Source organism: Salvelinus sp. IW2-2015, linkage group LG36 (assembly GCF_002910315.2).
Source record: "Salvelinus sp. IW2-2015 linkage group LG36, ASM291031v2, whole genome shotgun sequence".
In the NCBI taxonomy this organism is placed as follows: domain Eukaryota; kingdom Metazoa; phylum Chordata; class Actinopteri; order Salmoniformes; family Salmonidae; genus Salvelinus; species Salvelinus sp. IW2-2015.
The window spans coordinates 40,111,649-40,126,697 of NC_036875.1; the positions used below are offsets into that span (position 1 = coordinate 40,111,649).

Sequence of the window (15,049 nt, forward strand, 5' to 3'; positions counted from 1 at the left end):
ACTCCTCCATCTGTCTCTCTCTTTAACTCCCCTCCATCTGTCTCTCTCTTTAACTCCCTCCATCTGTCTCTCTCTCTTAACTCCCGCCATCTGTCTCTCTCTTTAACTCCCTCCATCTGTCTCTCTCTTTAACTCCCTCCATCTGTCTCTCTCTTTAACTCTCTCCATCTGCTCTCCTCTTTAACTCCCTCCATCTGTCTCTCTCTTTAACTCACTCATCTGTCTCTCTCTTTAACTCCATCCATCTGTCTCTCTCTTTAACTCCCTCCATCTGTCTCTCTCTTAACTCCCTCCACCTGTCTCTCTCTTTAACTCCCTCCATCTGTCTCTCTCTTTAACTTCCCTCCATCTGTCTCTCTCTCTTTAACTCCTTCCATCTGTCTCTCTCTTTAACTCCCTCCATCTGCTCTCTCTCTTAACTTCCCTACCATCGTTCTCTCCCTCTCTCCACACACTCAGTCCTTCTTTCCCAAAGGCAGATGTACCCTCTCATGCCTCATGTGTTGACTGTGCGCGTGTATGTTCCCAGATCCGGGAGAGCGAGGATGAGTGGGGTGTGCCTCACGCCTTCACCCTGGTTGGGCAGCGCCAGTCAGTAGTGGTAGCAGCAAGGTGAGGCTATGGTTCGATCCAGCTCTTCTCTGGAATAGTCTTCAAACACTCGCCAGTAGACCTACAGGTTCTGGTATGAAGATGTTCCCAATAAAGTGGTCGGTGAATCGGCAGGAGGCCTGTTCCATCAGCCGAGTCAACGAGGCCTTTATATAATCACAAAGACACATTCATTATTTATACCGCTCCCTTACCCTTATAAAAATACGGCATGAAATATTATCAGGCTGGTTAAATTTTATTTATTTTTTATGTTGTCTGTTGTGTTTTTAAGTAGTATAAGCTGTTGTGTTTATTCAGTAGTATAAGCTGTTGTGTTTATACAGTAGTATAAGCTGTTGTGTTTTACAGTACTATAAGCTGTTGTGTTTTTACAGTAGTATAAGCTGGTGGTGTTTTTTACAGTAGTATAAGCTGTTGTGTTTTTATAGTAGTATAAGCTGTTGGTTGTTTTTACAGTAGTATAAGCTGTTGTTTCTATACAGTAGTAATAAGCTGTTGTGTTTTAACAGTAGTATAAGCTGTTGTTTCTATACAGTAGTATAAGCTGTTGTGTTATATTCAGTAGTATAAGCTGTTGTGTTTTTACAGGGGTATACGCTCTTGAGTTTATACAGTATATAGCTGTTGTGTTTTTACAGTAGTATAAGCTGTTGTGTTGTTAAAGTAGTATAAGCTGTGTGTTTTTACAGTAGTATAAGCTGTTGTTTCTTATCAGTAGTAAAGCTGTTGTGTTTTTACAGGAGTAAAAGCTGTTGTGTGTATACCAGTAGTCAAATAGCTGTGTGTTACTTTACGGGTGATTGTTTTTACCAGTAGTAATAGCCAACCGTTCTGTTTGATGATTTCTTACTAAGTCAGTTATACAGACAGTAATAGTGTTTGAATTAAACCAGTTACTATAAGCCCCCAGCTGTTGTGGTTTTGGATAGACATGCTAGGATCATTAAGGCTGTTGTGTTTGTACATGCGTAATATATAGCTCGTCAAAGAGGTGTTCTTACACTAAGAACACGTACATATAAGCTGTGGGTTTTACAGTAGTACTAGACTTCCACAACACTAGCGCCTGTAATGTGCTCTTTTACAGTAGTACAATATTCCAGCTGTTGTCGATTATTCCACAGATAGCATACCACTCAATAAGCCTAGTTGTGTGATATAATCAGTAAATATACCAGTGTTGTCAGTTATGTTACAGCATTAGTATACCAGTTCATGTTTCTCGCTTGTGCTTTTTACAGTACGTATTATCAGCTGTTGTGTTTTTACCAGGTAGTATATTGCACGGACAGCGCTGTTCCTGTGTTTATACAGTACGATACATAAGCTGCTCTGTGTTTATAACCAAGTACATACTATAGCCTAGTTGCTGTTTTTACGATACGTATACACCCGCTGATCCTCGTGTTTTTACATGTAGTGACTCACCTAGGACTGTTTGTGTTCCTACACATCTACCAGTAGTATACAAGCTCGTTGTGTTTTTACAGTAGTCCAACAAGCTGTTGATGTTTATAACCAGTAGTAATTAAAGCTCTGTTGTGTTTTTTACACGTAGTATACGAGCTGTCTGCTGTTTTTTACAGTAGTCCATACGTCGCCACTGTTGACTAATATCAAGTGAGTATAAGCTTGTTGTTTCTCCACCATATCAGTAGTAATACACAGACTGCATGCTGTTTAATACAGTCAGTCAATAAACTGTTTGTGTTTTATTACAGTAGTATAAGCTGTTGTGTTTTTACACAGTAAAGTATAATCAGAGATGTTGTGTTTATACAGGAAGTATCAACCAAGGTTGTGATTGACATAAGTATTGCAACCTGTATTGTACCGATTAGAACATTTGTGCCAATTCCATCTTCTCTCTGCACATCGTCAAATCAGTTCGTCTCTCTCCTCTTCATCCTCCATTGTCATACGATCCTCTCCCTCATCTACTCTCACTCTCTCTCCTCTCCCACATCTTCCATCATCCTTCCTCTCCTCTCCTCTCTCTTCGCTCTCCTCTACCTCGTCCTCCCTCTCTTTCCTTTCTCCTTATTTTCCACTCCTTCCTCTTCCTCTCTCCCTCTAATCAGAAGCCAAATATAGAAACCCGCTCGCTTCATGCTATCATCTCAAAAAAGACTGAAACTTCCTCACCTCAAACACATGATAAGAACTCTCCTCTCCTACCTCCCACCTCTTTCTCGTCTACCCCTCCACCATTCTTTCCACCCCCACCCACACACCCCGTTCCCTGTCAGCAGCGAGCACGAAGCGGCACCATTTGGAGGACATCTAACTACTCGGCCATTCGGTCCTGGGCGGAGGGAGGCAATTCCAATAAGGTCCCAAAACACGTCTGAGACCGTGCCATTTCACTGATCCCACAGCATTCTCTCAGTCAGCCGCACATCCAAGCCCAGTTCTGACAGAATTCACAGTAAACGGTTGGCTACCCACGCTCGAGCACTTGGGGCATCTGGGGAGCAAGCCAACTGGTATAGGAAACGCAGCTAATTCAGTGTATTCCGACATCATCAACCCCCATGACGCATCATTGCTGACTTCCCACCCACACCCTCTTACTGCCGATCTACTACTTCCACAACTCATATTGCCAACACACAGACACGGCACCTTCATCACTCTTCACTCCATACGGACGGAGCCACACCAACAACTCCACCCATCCAGACCACGAATGCGGCCAACACAAACCTCTCTTAACACAATCGATATCCGCATGCACCACCGGCCACCTTACACACGCATCCTCCACGAGGCCTCATCCAAACACCCTAACACGACTCCAGCAATGTTACACACACAACCAACTGTAACTCTAGTTTAATAGAAGCACATTTTCCTGATTTTGAAGCGAGGACATGTTCACCCTACCGCCTGCATATCCTTCTTCCCCATATATACTAACCACCAGTCTCCTGTTCTGCATGTTCGTGTAGCTTGCATTCAACCACACCCTTTAGGTCCACCGGGACGATGACAGTTACCTGCCGTGGCTATTCTACTCGGATCATCCCGCACCTCAGGTCTTCGGGTTAACTTTCTACCAGATAAGTGACCACCTGGAGGATATCCCATCACACTATCCCCGCACCAGCACCATGCGAGTACTAGACTTCCACACGCCCATCCTCTTTTCAGGAGAGGGTTAACTAGCCCGCTAATCTACACTCGTCCTCTCCCACGGCATCAGCTAGGAGAATTTCCTTCCCCCGTCCAAGCAACATCCCTCCAACGGCCAGATGCATCCCTCCCTCACGCGGCCCCAGGTCCTGTGCACGGAGCGAGCCCGGAGTCTGAGCGACCGCACTGGCAATCGGCGGTCGCAGAGACACTCTCCTGGGACAGGACAGGCCCCTCGCCCACTCGGCTGTGTGTAAGGCAGCGGCTACACACCTCGACTGTTCACCCCACTGCCATTGCTGGGCCACACGTGAAACAACACCCCAGACGGTCCCAATCAGGGATACCTTTTACAGCCCCAATAGCCCCCCCCCCCGTTTTGGGACAGTACACAAGAGACCCAGAACCAGCACCCCTGACCTGCTCTGGCTTCCCCAGTCTCTCTCTCCCTCTGTCCTCTCTGTCTGCTGCTGTTCTATATCTGAGTGTGTTTCCTCACCTGGGAACAGTGTCCTCCTGAGCAACAACCTCTCTGTCATGGCCTTATGGTGTTATTTGGACATTGTGTTACCTCAGTGATTGTCATTATATTACCTCAGTGATTTGTCATTGTATTACCTCAGTGGATTTGTCATTATAGTACCTTCAGTGATTTGTCATTATATTACCTCAGTGATTTGGTCATTGTATTACCTCAACTGATTTGTCATTGTATTACCTCAGTGATTTGTCATTTATATACATCAGTGATTTGTCGATATGTATTACCCTCAGTGAATTGTCATTATATTACCCACGTGATTTGTCATTGTATTACCTCAGCACTGATTTGTCATTACGTCTTACCTCAGTGACTTGTACCTTATATTACTCCATCAGTGATTTTGTCAATTGTATTACCTCAGTGATTTGTCATTGTATTACCTCAAACGCCCAGTGATTTGTCATTCATTATTATTACCTCAGTGATTTGTCATTATGATTACCCTAGTGATTTGTCATTAGTGTTAGTCATACCAGTGATTTGTCATTATATCTATTACCCAGATGATTTGTCCATATATTTACGTCATGTAGATTTGTCATTATATTACCTCAGTGATTTGTCATTGTATTACCTCAGTGATTTGTCATTATATTACCTCACTGATTTGTCATTGTATTACCTCAGTGATTTGTCCATTATATTACCTCAGTGATTTGTCCTTATTGTTACCCTCAGTGATTTGTCATTGTATTACCTCAGTGAATTGTTCATTTATATACCCTCAGTGAATTTGTCATTGTATTACCGCACGTGATTTGTTCATTCATTATATACCTCAGTGATTGTCATTGTATACAGTGATTTGTCATTGTATTACCTCAGTGATTTGTCATGATTGAGTATTACCTCAGTGATTTGTCATTATATTACCTCAGTGAATTGTGTCATTATATTACTCAGTGAATTTGTCATTGTATATACCGCAGTGATTTGTCATTGATTACTATTACCGTCAGTATTTGTCATTGTATTACCTCAGTGATTTGTCATTGTATTACACTCAGTGATTTGTCATTGTATTACCTCAGTGATTTGGTATTGTATTATATACCTACAGTGCATCTTTACTCTCTCTCTTTCTCTCCCCTCTCTCTCTCTACCTCCCCCTCTTTCTCTCCCCCTCACTCTTTCCCCCCCCCTCCAGTTCCCTGTCAGAGATGGAGAAGTGGATGGAGGACATTAATATGGCCATTGTCCTGGCGGAGAGCATCAATGGTCCTACGTCTGACCGGCTGGCCAACAGTCTGACAGATAACAGTACGTTGGCTACCCTGGAGCTTGGGCATTGGGCACACTGTATAGGAACGCTAATAGTGTATCCGACAATCATCCAACCCCATGAGTTATTGCTGAATTCTCCCTCTTACTGGTCTTCTTTGCACAGACAGTTCATCTTCTTCTAGAAACTTCAGAGCCAGAATGGGCCAACCTTTAAATCTGCATAGAGCTTCAATAGCTCAAACACAATGTTACAAATGTATTGTTTATAAAGCATTGATTTGAAGGATGTTCTTTTTTTTATATACATCCTGTCTGCATGTCTGTACTCACAAACATAGTCACTGTGAAGTACTGTGCTACTATTGATCTCGTCTGGTTTTACAGTAGGATCCAACTTCCCACGTTGTTAGTATCTTGGAAGTAACCGCTTCCTGAATTTCCCAGAATCCCTAACAGAGGACTCCTGTGCAGAGGCGGAGTCTGAGGACGACCTGATGGCGTCGCGCACCTCCCTGGAGAGGCAGGCCCCTCACCGTGGTAACACCACTGTGCACGTGTGCTGGCACAGGAACACCAGCGTGTCCATGGTGGACTTTAGCATAGCCGTGGAGGTACCAGAACCAGAACCAGCCCTGACCTGCTCTGGCTTCCCCAGTCTCTCTCTCTCTCTGTCTCTCTGTCTGTCTGTGTATCTATATCTGAGTGTGTTTCCTCACCTGGGAACAGTGTCCTCCTGAGCAACAACCTCTCTGTCATGGCCTTATGGTGTTATTTGGACATTGTGTTACCTCAGTGATTTGTCATTATATTACCTCAGTGATTTGTCATTGTATTACCTCATGATTGTCATATGTATTACCTCACCTGATTTGTCATTGTTATACCTCAGTGATTTGTCATTATATTACCTCAGTGATTTGTCATTGTATTACCTCAGTGAATTGTCATATATTACCGCAGTGATTTTCACTTATTATTACCTCACTGATTTGTCATTGTTTACCTCAGTGATTGTCATATATTACCTCAGTGATTTGTCATTGTATTACCTCAGTGAATTTGTCATTATTACCGCAGTGATTTGTCATTCATTATATACCTCATGATTTGTCATTGATATTACCTCAGTGATTTTCATTGTATTACCGCAGTGATTTGTCATTCATTATATTACCTCAGTGATTTGTCATTGTATTACCGCAGTGATTTGTCATTATTATTACCTCAGTGATTTGTCATTGTATTACCTCAGTGATTTGTCATTATATTACCTCAGCTGATTTGTCATTGTATTACCTCAGTGATTTGTCATTATATTACCCTCAGTGATTTGTCCTTATATTACCTCAGTGATTTGTCATTGTATTACCTCAGTGATTGTCATTATATTACCTCAGTGATTTGTCATTGTATTACCGCAGTGATTTGTCATTCATTAATTACCTCAGTGATTTGTCATTGTATTACCTCAGTGATTTGTCATTGTAGTTACCTCAGTGATTTGTCATTGTATTACCTCAGTGATTTGTCATTATATTACCTCAGTGATTGCATATATATTACCTCAGTGATTTGTCATTGTATTACCGCAGTGATTTGTCATTCATTATATTACCTCAGTGATTTGTCATTGTATTACTCAGTGATTTGTCATGTATTACCTCAGTGATTTGTCATTGTATTACCTCAGTGATTTGTCATTGTATTACCTCAGTGATTTGTCATTGTATTACTCAGTGATTTGTCATTGTATTACCTCAGTGATTTGTCATGTATTACCTCAGTGATTTGTCATTGTATTACTCAGTGATTTGTCATTATATTACCTCAGTGATTTGTCATTTATATTACCTCAGTGATTTGTCATTGTATTACCTCAGTAACTTTGTCATTGTATTACCTCAGTGATTTGTCATTGTATTACCTCAGTGATTTGTCATTGTATTACCTCAGTGATTTTTCATTGATTACTCAGTGATTGTCATTATATTACCTCAGATTTGTCATTGTATTACCTCAGTATTTGTCATTTATTACCTCAGTGATTGTCATTTATTACCTCAGTGATTTGTCATTATATTACCTCAGTGATTGTCTTATATTACCTCAGTGATTTGTCATTATATTCCGTTTCATTGTATTACCTCACTGATTTGTCCTTAGTACCTCAGTGATTTGTCATTATATTACCTCAGTGATTTGTCATTGTATTACCTCAGTGATTTGTCATTGTTATTACCTCAGTGATTTGTCATTGTATACCTCAGTATTTGTCATTGTATTACCTCAGTGATTTGTCATTATATTACCTCAGTGATTTGTCATTATAGTAACCTCAGTGATTTTCATTATATTACCTCAGTGATTTGTCATTTATTACCTCAGTGATTTGTCATTGTATATCTCAGTGATTTTTGTCATTGTATTACCTCAGTGATTTGTCATTATAGTACCTCAGTGATTTGTCATTATATTACCTCAGTGATTGTCATTATATTGTACCTCAAGTGATTGTCATTGTATTACCTCAGTGATTTGTCATTGTATTATCTCAGTGAATTGTCATTGATTACCTCAGTGATTTGTCATTGTATTACCTCAGTGATTTGTCATTGTTTACCTCAGTGATTTGTCATGTTTATTACCTCAGTGATTTGTCATTGTATTACCTCAGTGAATTTGTCATTGTATTACTCAGTGATTTGTCATTGTAATTACCTCAGTGATGTCATTAATTTACTCAGGATTTGTCATTGTATTACCTCAGTGATTTGTCATTGTATTACCTCAGTTGATTTGTCATTGTATTACCTCAGGATTTGTCATGTATTACCTCAGTGATTTGTCATTATATTACCTCAGTGATTTGTCATTTTATTACCTCAGTGATTTGTCATTGTATTACCTCAGTGATTGTCATTATATTACCTCAGATGATTTGTCATTATATTACCTCAGTGATTTGTCATTGTATTACTCAGTAGTTGTCATTATATACCTCATGATTGTTCATTATATTACCTCAGTGATTTGTCATTATATTACCTCGATATTTTCATTTATTACCTCAGTGATTTGTCATTATATTACCTCAGTGATTTGTCATTATATTACTCTCAGTGATTTGTCTTATATTACCTCAGTGATTTGCATTATATTACCTCATTGTCGATTATATTACCTCAGTGATTGTCTCTAAGCTGTTGGTACTGTCACTTTCTGTCAACTGCTACTTATGCCCCTTTGGATCTCACAGGAAGGGAAAGTAGCACTGGTCGTTTGTCATAGATTTAAACAACAGCTCTCAGTGCAGCTGAAGCAGCTTCTAACAAGCTCTTTGTTTTCTCTGTTGAATACTGAGCTGAGAGCAGAGCAGACATTAGCAGGAGGGGGGTGAACTGCAAAGGACACTGTTCTCAAGTCAGCCGGACTGTTGCTAACTCTTTCCAGTGTGGTTTCCTCATCTGTAATCTCCGGACTGGTTCTTTCCAGTGTGGTTTCCTCATCTTATCTCTACTGTGTCTTTCCAGTGTGGTTTCCTCATCTTATCTCTACTGTGTCTTTCCAGTGTGGTTGTGCGCTCCTTTCTTCCCTTCTTCACAGCCGTGGACTCACCGTTAGCCCCTCTTGTGTATGTGTGTGTTTACACCTACTCAGTCTTTGTGTCTCTGTCCTTCCCTCCCTCTCTCTCTCTCTCTCTCTTCTGTGTGTCCGTCTGTCTGTCCTCCGTGCTAGAGGAGCCTAGTCCAGTCAGTGACTCAGAGGCCCCCCTCTCGGGGCCCTCGGGGCCCAGCAGTGGCCAGGGCCCAGTGCCTTTGTCTCTTATTTGCTGGCATCGAGTTCACAGCCTCTCCTTTAGTGATTCCTGCAGGAGTCTGGAGGTAAAGGATCCAGGGAGAGAGGAGAGGCCTCCTCATCGCATTGTAGAATTACTGTCCTCACGTACTATCACCTTATCTTCTTCTTTGAGGTCGTTGGTGAAAAGTGTAATTCTTTTGTGTAAAACTTTTCATCTGTTAAGACGTACAAATGAACTAAGAGAAATTACTGGTAGCCTGCAATGGTGGTCCTGTATGACTCAGTTGGTAGGGCATGGCGATTGTGGGTTCGATTCCCGGGGCCACCTACATGTAAAGATGTATGCATGCATGACTGTAAATCTGCTAAATGGCATATATACACTGAACAAAAAATAGAAACGCAACATGCAACAATTTCAACAGTTTTACAGAGTTACAGTTCATGAAAGGAAATCAGTCAATTGAAATAAATAAATTAGGCCATAATCTATGGATTTCACATGACTAAGCAGGGGCCTAGGATGGCATAGGCCCACCCACCTGGGAGCCAAGCCCACCCACTGGGGACCCAGGCCCAGCCAATCAGAATTGACTTTTTCCCCCACAAAAGGGCTTTATTACAGACAGAAATAGTCCTCCTGTCAAATTCTCCTAAGATGGCTTTGGAAGTGGCTTATGGTAGAGAAATTAACATTAAATTATCTGGCAACAGCTCTCGTGGACATTCCTGCCGTCAGCATGCCAATTGCATGCTTCCTAAAAACTTGATACATCTGTGGCATTGTGTTGTGTGACAAAACTGTACATTTTAGAGTGGCCTTTTATTGTCCCCAGTACAAGGTGCACCTTGTAATGATCATATTGTTTAATCAGCTTCTTGATATGTCACACCTGTCAGGTGGATATATTATCTTGACAAAGGAGAAATGCTCACTAACAGGGATGTAAACAAATTTATGCACAACATTTGAGAGAAATAACCTTTTTGTGTGTTTGGGAAATTTCTGGTATCTTTTATTTCAGCTCATGAAACATGGGACCAACACTTTACATGTTGCGTTTATATTTGTGTTCAGTATTCAACGATGGCTCAGTTTACAGTACATGCTTTTTATCACCACTAGATGGCAGTACATGCTTTTTATCACCACTAGATGGCAGTACATGCTTTTTATCACCACTAAGATGGCAGTACATGCTTTTTATCACCCACTAGATGGCAGTACCATGCTTTTTATCCACCATAGATGGCCTCAGAGTACATGCTTTTTATCACCATTAGATGGCCAGGTACATGCTTTTTATCACCAAGATATATATGCAGTTACATGTTTTTATCACCACTAATGGCAGTACATGCTTTTTTATCACCACTAGATGGCAGTACATGCTTTTTATCACCAGCTAGATGGCAGTTGTTCACGTTGACCTTAGAGGTTCAGTGACTTTAAACTGTGGCTGGAGGCTGACTGTTTATAGCTCTACTTACCTCAGATTAAACCATGTTAGGAGTGAAGAGGCCCCAGGCTTAATCACAGTGGTTTATTTACAGAGCTGACAGTAACAGCACATATGCATGAACTATTCTTTATACATTCATATAGTTAAAATTAAGGTTAAATAAAAAACATTTATTTAATTAAATGTTTTTGATATTGCCTCTTCTTTGTTTAGATTTTTGTCATTAATATTTCCTTTTTACAAAAATGAAGTGCACTGATTGTAAATCGTTTCTACTGTAGAATCAGCTGTCAGGAAACCTGCTGAGGAAGTTCAAGAACAGCAACGGCTGGGCAGAAACTCTGGGTGGTCTTCACCAACTTCAGGCCTGTTCTTCTACAAGAACCCACAGGTGAGCACCATCTCATCAGGTCCGGCCCTGCCGTGTAATCTGATTCATTATGATCTAAATTTAACGGTAAAACTGATCCTTGGTACATACGGGACCAGAGTACAGGAATGTGTTCTAGGGAAGAGATTCCCCCCTCCTCCTTCCATGTAGTCTGTGAAGGCCTGAAGTACAGCAGTGTGTGCTGGGGCAGACCCCCTCCTCCTTCCATGTAGTCTGTGAAGGCCTGAATTACAGCAGTGTGTGCTGGGGCAGACCCCCTCCTCCTTCCATGTAGTCTGTGAAGGCCTGAAGTACAGCAGTGTGTGACTGGGCAGACCCCCTCCTCCTTCCATGTAGTCTGTGAAGCCTGATACAGCAGTGTTGCTGGGCAGACCCCCTCCCTCCTTCCATGTAGTCTGTGAAGCCTGAAGTACAGCAGTGTGTTGGGCGCAGACCCCCTCCTCCTTCCATGTAGTCTTGAAGGCCGAAGTACAGCAGTGTTGTTGTTGGGGCAGACCCCCTCCTCCTTCCATGTAGTCTGTGAAGGCCCGAAGTACAGCAGTGTGTGCTGGGGCAGACCCCCTCCTCCTTCATGTAGCTGTGAAGCCTGAAGTACAACAGTGTGTCTGGGGCAGACCCCTCCCTCCTTCCATGTAGTCTGTGAGGCCTGAAGTACAGCAGTGTGTTTGGGGCAGACCCCTCCTCCTTCCATGTAGTCTGTTGAAGGCGCTGAATTACAGCAGTGTGTGTTGGGCAGACCCCCTCCCCTCCTGCTCATTTCAGATCCGTGTTTCCATGTCAGAATATCTCTAGACACTTTAATAATAAAAAATTGGATAATAAATATATCACTAGTCACTTTAAACAATGCCACTTTATATCATGTTTACATACCCTACATACGCATCTCATTTGTATATACTGTACTCTATACCATCTACTGCATCTTGCCATCTTGATGTAATGTATCACTAGCCACTTTAAACAATGCACTTTATATAATTTTTACATACCCTACATTACTCATCTCATATGTATATACTATACTCTATACCATCTACTTCATCTTGCCTATGCCGTTCAGCCATAGCTCATCCATATATTATATGTAGATATTCTTATTCATTCCTTTACATTTGTGTGTATAATGTAGTTGTTGTGATGAAATTGTAGATTACTCGTTGGATATTACTGCATGGTCGGAACTAGAAGCACAAGCATTTCGCTACACTCGCATTAACATCTGCTAACCATGTGTATGTGACCAATAAATGTGATTTGATTTGATTTGAATATCCAATCTCTCTTGTGGGATTTCAGATCCGTGTTGCATGTCAGAATATCCCATCTCTCTGTGGATTTCAGATCCGTGTTCCATGTCAGAATATCCCATCTCTCTGTGGGTTTTCAGATCCGTGTTGCATGTCAGAATATCCCATCTCTCTGTGGGATTTCAGATCCGTTGTTTCCATGTCAGAATATCCCATCTCTCTGTGGGATTTCAGATCCGTGTTCCATGTCAGAATATCCCATCTCTCTGTGGGATTTCAGATCCGTGTTCCATGTAAGGGAGTCGTAACACATTCCCATGCCGGATTGTCTGCTCTCACTTTAGGCACAGCTCCCCTGAATCCATTGGAATCACCACCTGAACGAACCAGTGTTAGTTACACAATAGTCAGTTGCTTTGTTTTGGCACATGTTCTACGACCTGTAGCCACTGGGCATTTTGACAGATTTTAGAATACTGTACATCATCAAAGCATAAAAGTGATGTAAAGTGTATTCGTAGTGAAAGTGAGTAGCTCCATGAAATTCCGAATGCTTGACTGTTTGGTCCTTTCCCCTCTCTCCAGGATGACTATCCGCTGGCCAGTCTCCCCCTGTTGGGCTACTCTGTCACCATCCCCACTGAGTCTGAAAACATCCACAAAGACTATGTCTTCAAACTGCATTTCAAATCCCACGTCTACTACTTCAGATCTGAGAGCGAGTACAACTTTGAGAGGTACAGTACACTTCTGTATATTTGGTATTGTGTACAGTAGATAGTATATGTGTCTACTGGATATGAAACCCTTTGTCTCTTTCTCTTCGTACAGGTGGATGGAGGTCATTCGCAGTGCCACAGTCTCTGCCAGCCATACCCGCATTCTGAGCCGGAAAGAGTCCCATCCGTACTGACTCAAAGAGCAGGGGGTCTCTCCCTGTCTCCGTGCCTCTTCTCCTCACCACAACCTCCCATAGGTCTGACCACACACAGCCTCTCTTCACACTACGACTCCCTCAAGCAGCAAGCTGGCACCACACACTCTTCAGTTCTCTGGAATCTGTTGATTTCCTTTTCTCCATAGATCTGGGACATATGAACATTGAACAGTGTCCATGCACAATCTTGGTGCTTATTGATGCGGTGACGTGTCCGCTGGTTTAGACTGCAACAGAGACTACATTTTCAGCATTTTTTATACTCTGCTCTGAACCTTTTTTTGTAGGATGTCATTTTATACTGTTTTCTAACGGAGCACATACTATACTTCTGTTTTCACATTCTGTCATTGGATAGTTTTATGGTGGAAACTGATTCTGCTGTTTTTTTTTACCTGTTTTTCATTTAGGATATCACTGCATCCTCAAGGTCTTTTGTCTCCTTGTTCATTTTATGGGGAAAAAACGAAACAAAACAGCTGCTTTGAGATCCAACAACTTGAGTGTCCAAACAGGTCTACCATTGTACTAGATTTTACACTGCATTTTTATTATGTCAGTGGGAAGGAGACTTAAAATGTGTTGTTAAACATGCCATATTAAATTACTTTTCTAAATATAAATATATATAAATATAAGATGGCTCTGGAGATTGTGAGTAACCTTGTGAAAACATGGATGATCAGTAAAGATATCCAAATATTTAGTTGTACTATTGACATAACTCTAAAACTACTTATAAAACGATCAGGTTAGTTACCATCACCACTAACGCCATTATTCGCCAAGTATACTGAATATTCCTGTTACATGAGGATCTTTGTCGTGTGGGTTGAGTACCACTGAGGGTTTTCTGAATAATATTATATTCCACCCTTAATAGTGTGAGACATGATCATAATCTGTGTATTATGAAGGAAACTGTAATGGAAACCTTTAAAGAATATGCGTGAACCAAAATAGCAACTTTCAGTTCCGAGCACCATTGCCCTTGTTGGACTAGGCTGCCCATATGTAAGAGACATTTACGAATCTAAATGAAATGGACATATGCATATGACAGATAGGGTTTATGAAGTGTAGCATTCGAGAGGGTATTGCAGGTGTGCTGCCAGACAACAGAGAGAGCTCTTTGGGAAATTAAAGCAATAAAAAAAAACATTTATTTGAACATTGTATTGTGAGTTTTATTTGCATGGTCCACAATAGTTAACTTTCAATGTTTTGGACCACTTTCACTTCAATGCGCTCTAAAAATATGATTAAAATGTTGTTTCTTGTATGACCCATAGGCGGTATCATTGATCAATAACATAAAGCCTGTTCCGTTGTGCTCGTCACGTTGGCTACTGCCCCCGAAGTTATTGCACTCATGATTTCCATCTGATGAAAGGAGAAATCGAGATAGGCCTCCTAAAAACGAACTTGGTTATTGCCATTTCCTCTTAAAATGTCGAATTTTGAAATGTTGTGTACTTAACTGCATTTGAATTCTACACGTTTAACGCTTAAATATTCAATTCGTTGAACAGTTAGTTCCCCTATGGAACAGAAAGACAGTGCATGGTATCTTCTTTCCACGTTTCTTTTTTTAACCCATAAATATAATTATAAAAAATAATACAGTAGCATACATTCATAACGTGCTCATTTAGAAAGTTGAGTGGGCAGGTCTCCGTCCATTAATGAAGT

The 15,049-nt window shown here is 41.2% G+C and overlaps 1 pseudogene; it reads left to right on the forward strand.

Moving 5' to 3' along the window:
- Positions 1-14,533, forward strand: part of LOC111959652 (FERM, ARHGEF and pleckstrin domain-containing protein 1-like) — a 146,215-nt pseudogene extending 131,682 nt beyond the window's left edge.
- The last annotated feature ends 516 nt before the right edge of the window (positions 14,534-15,049 follow it).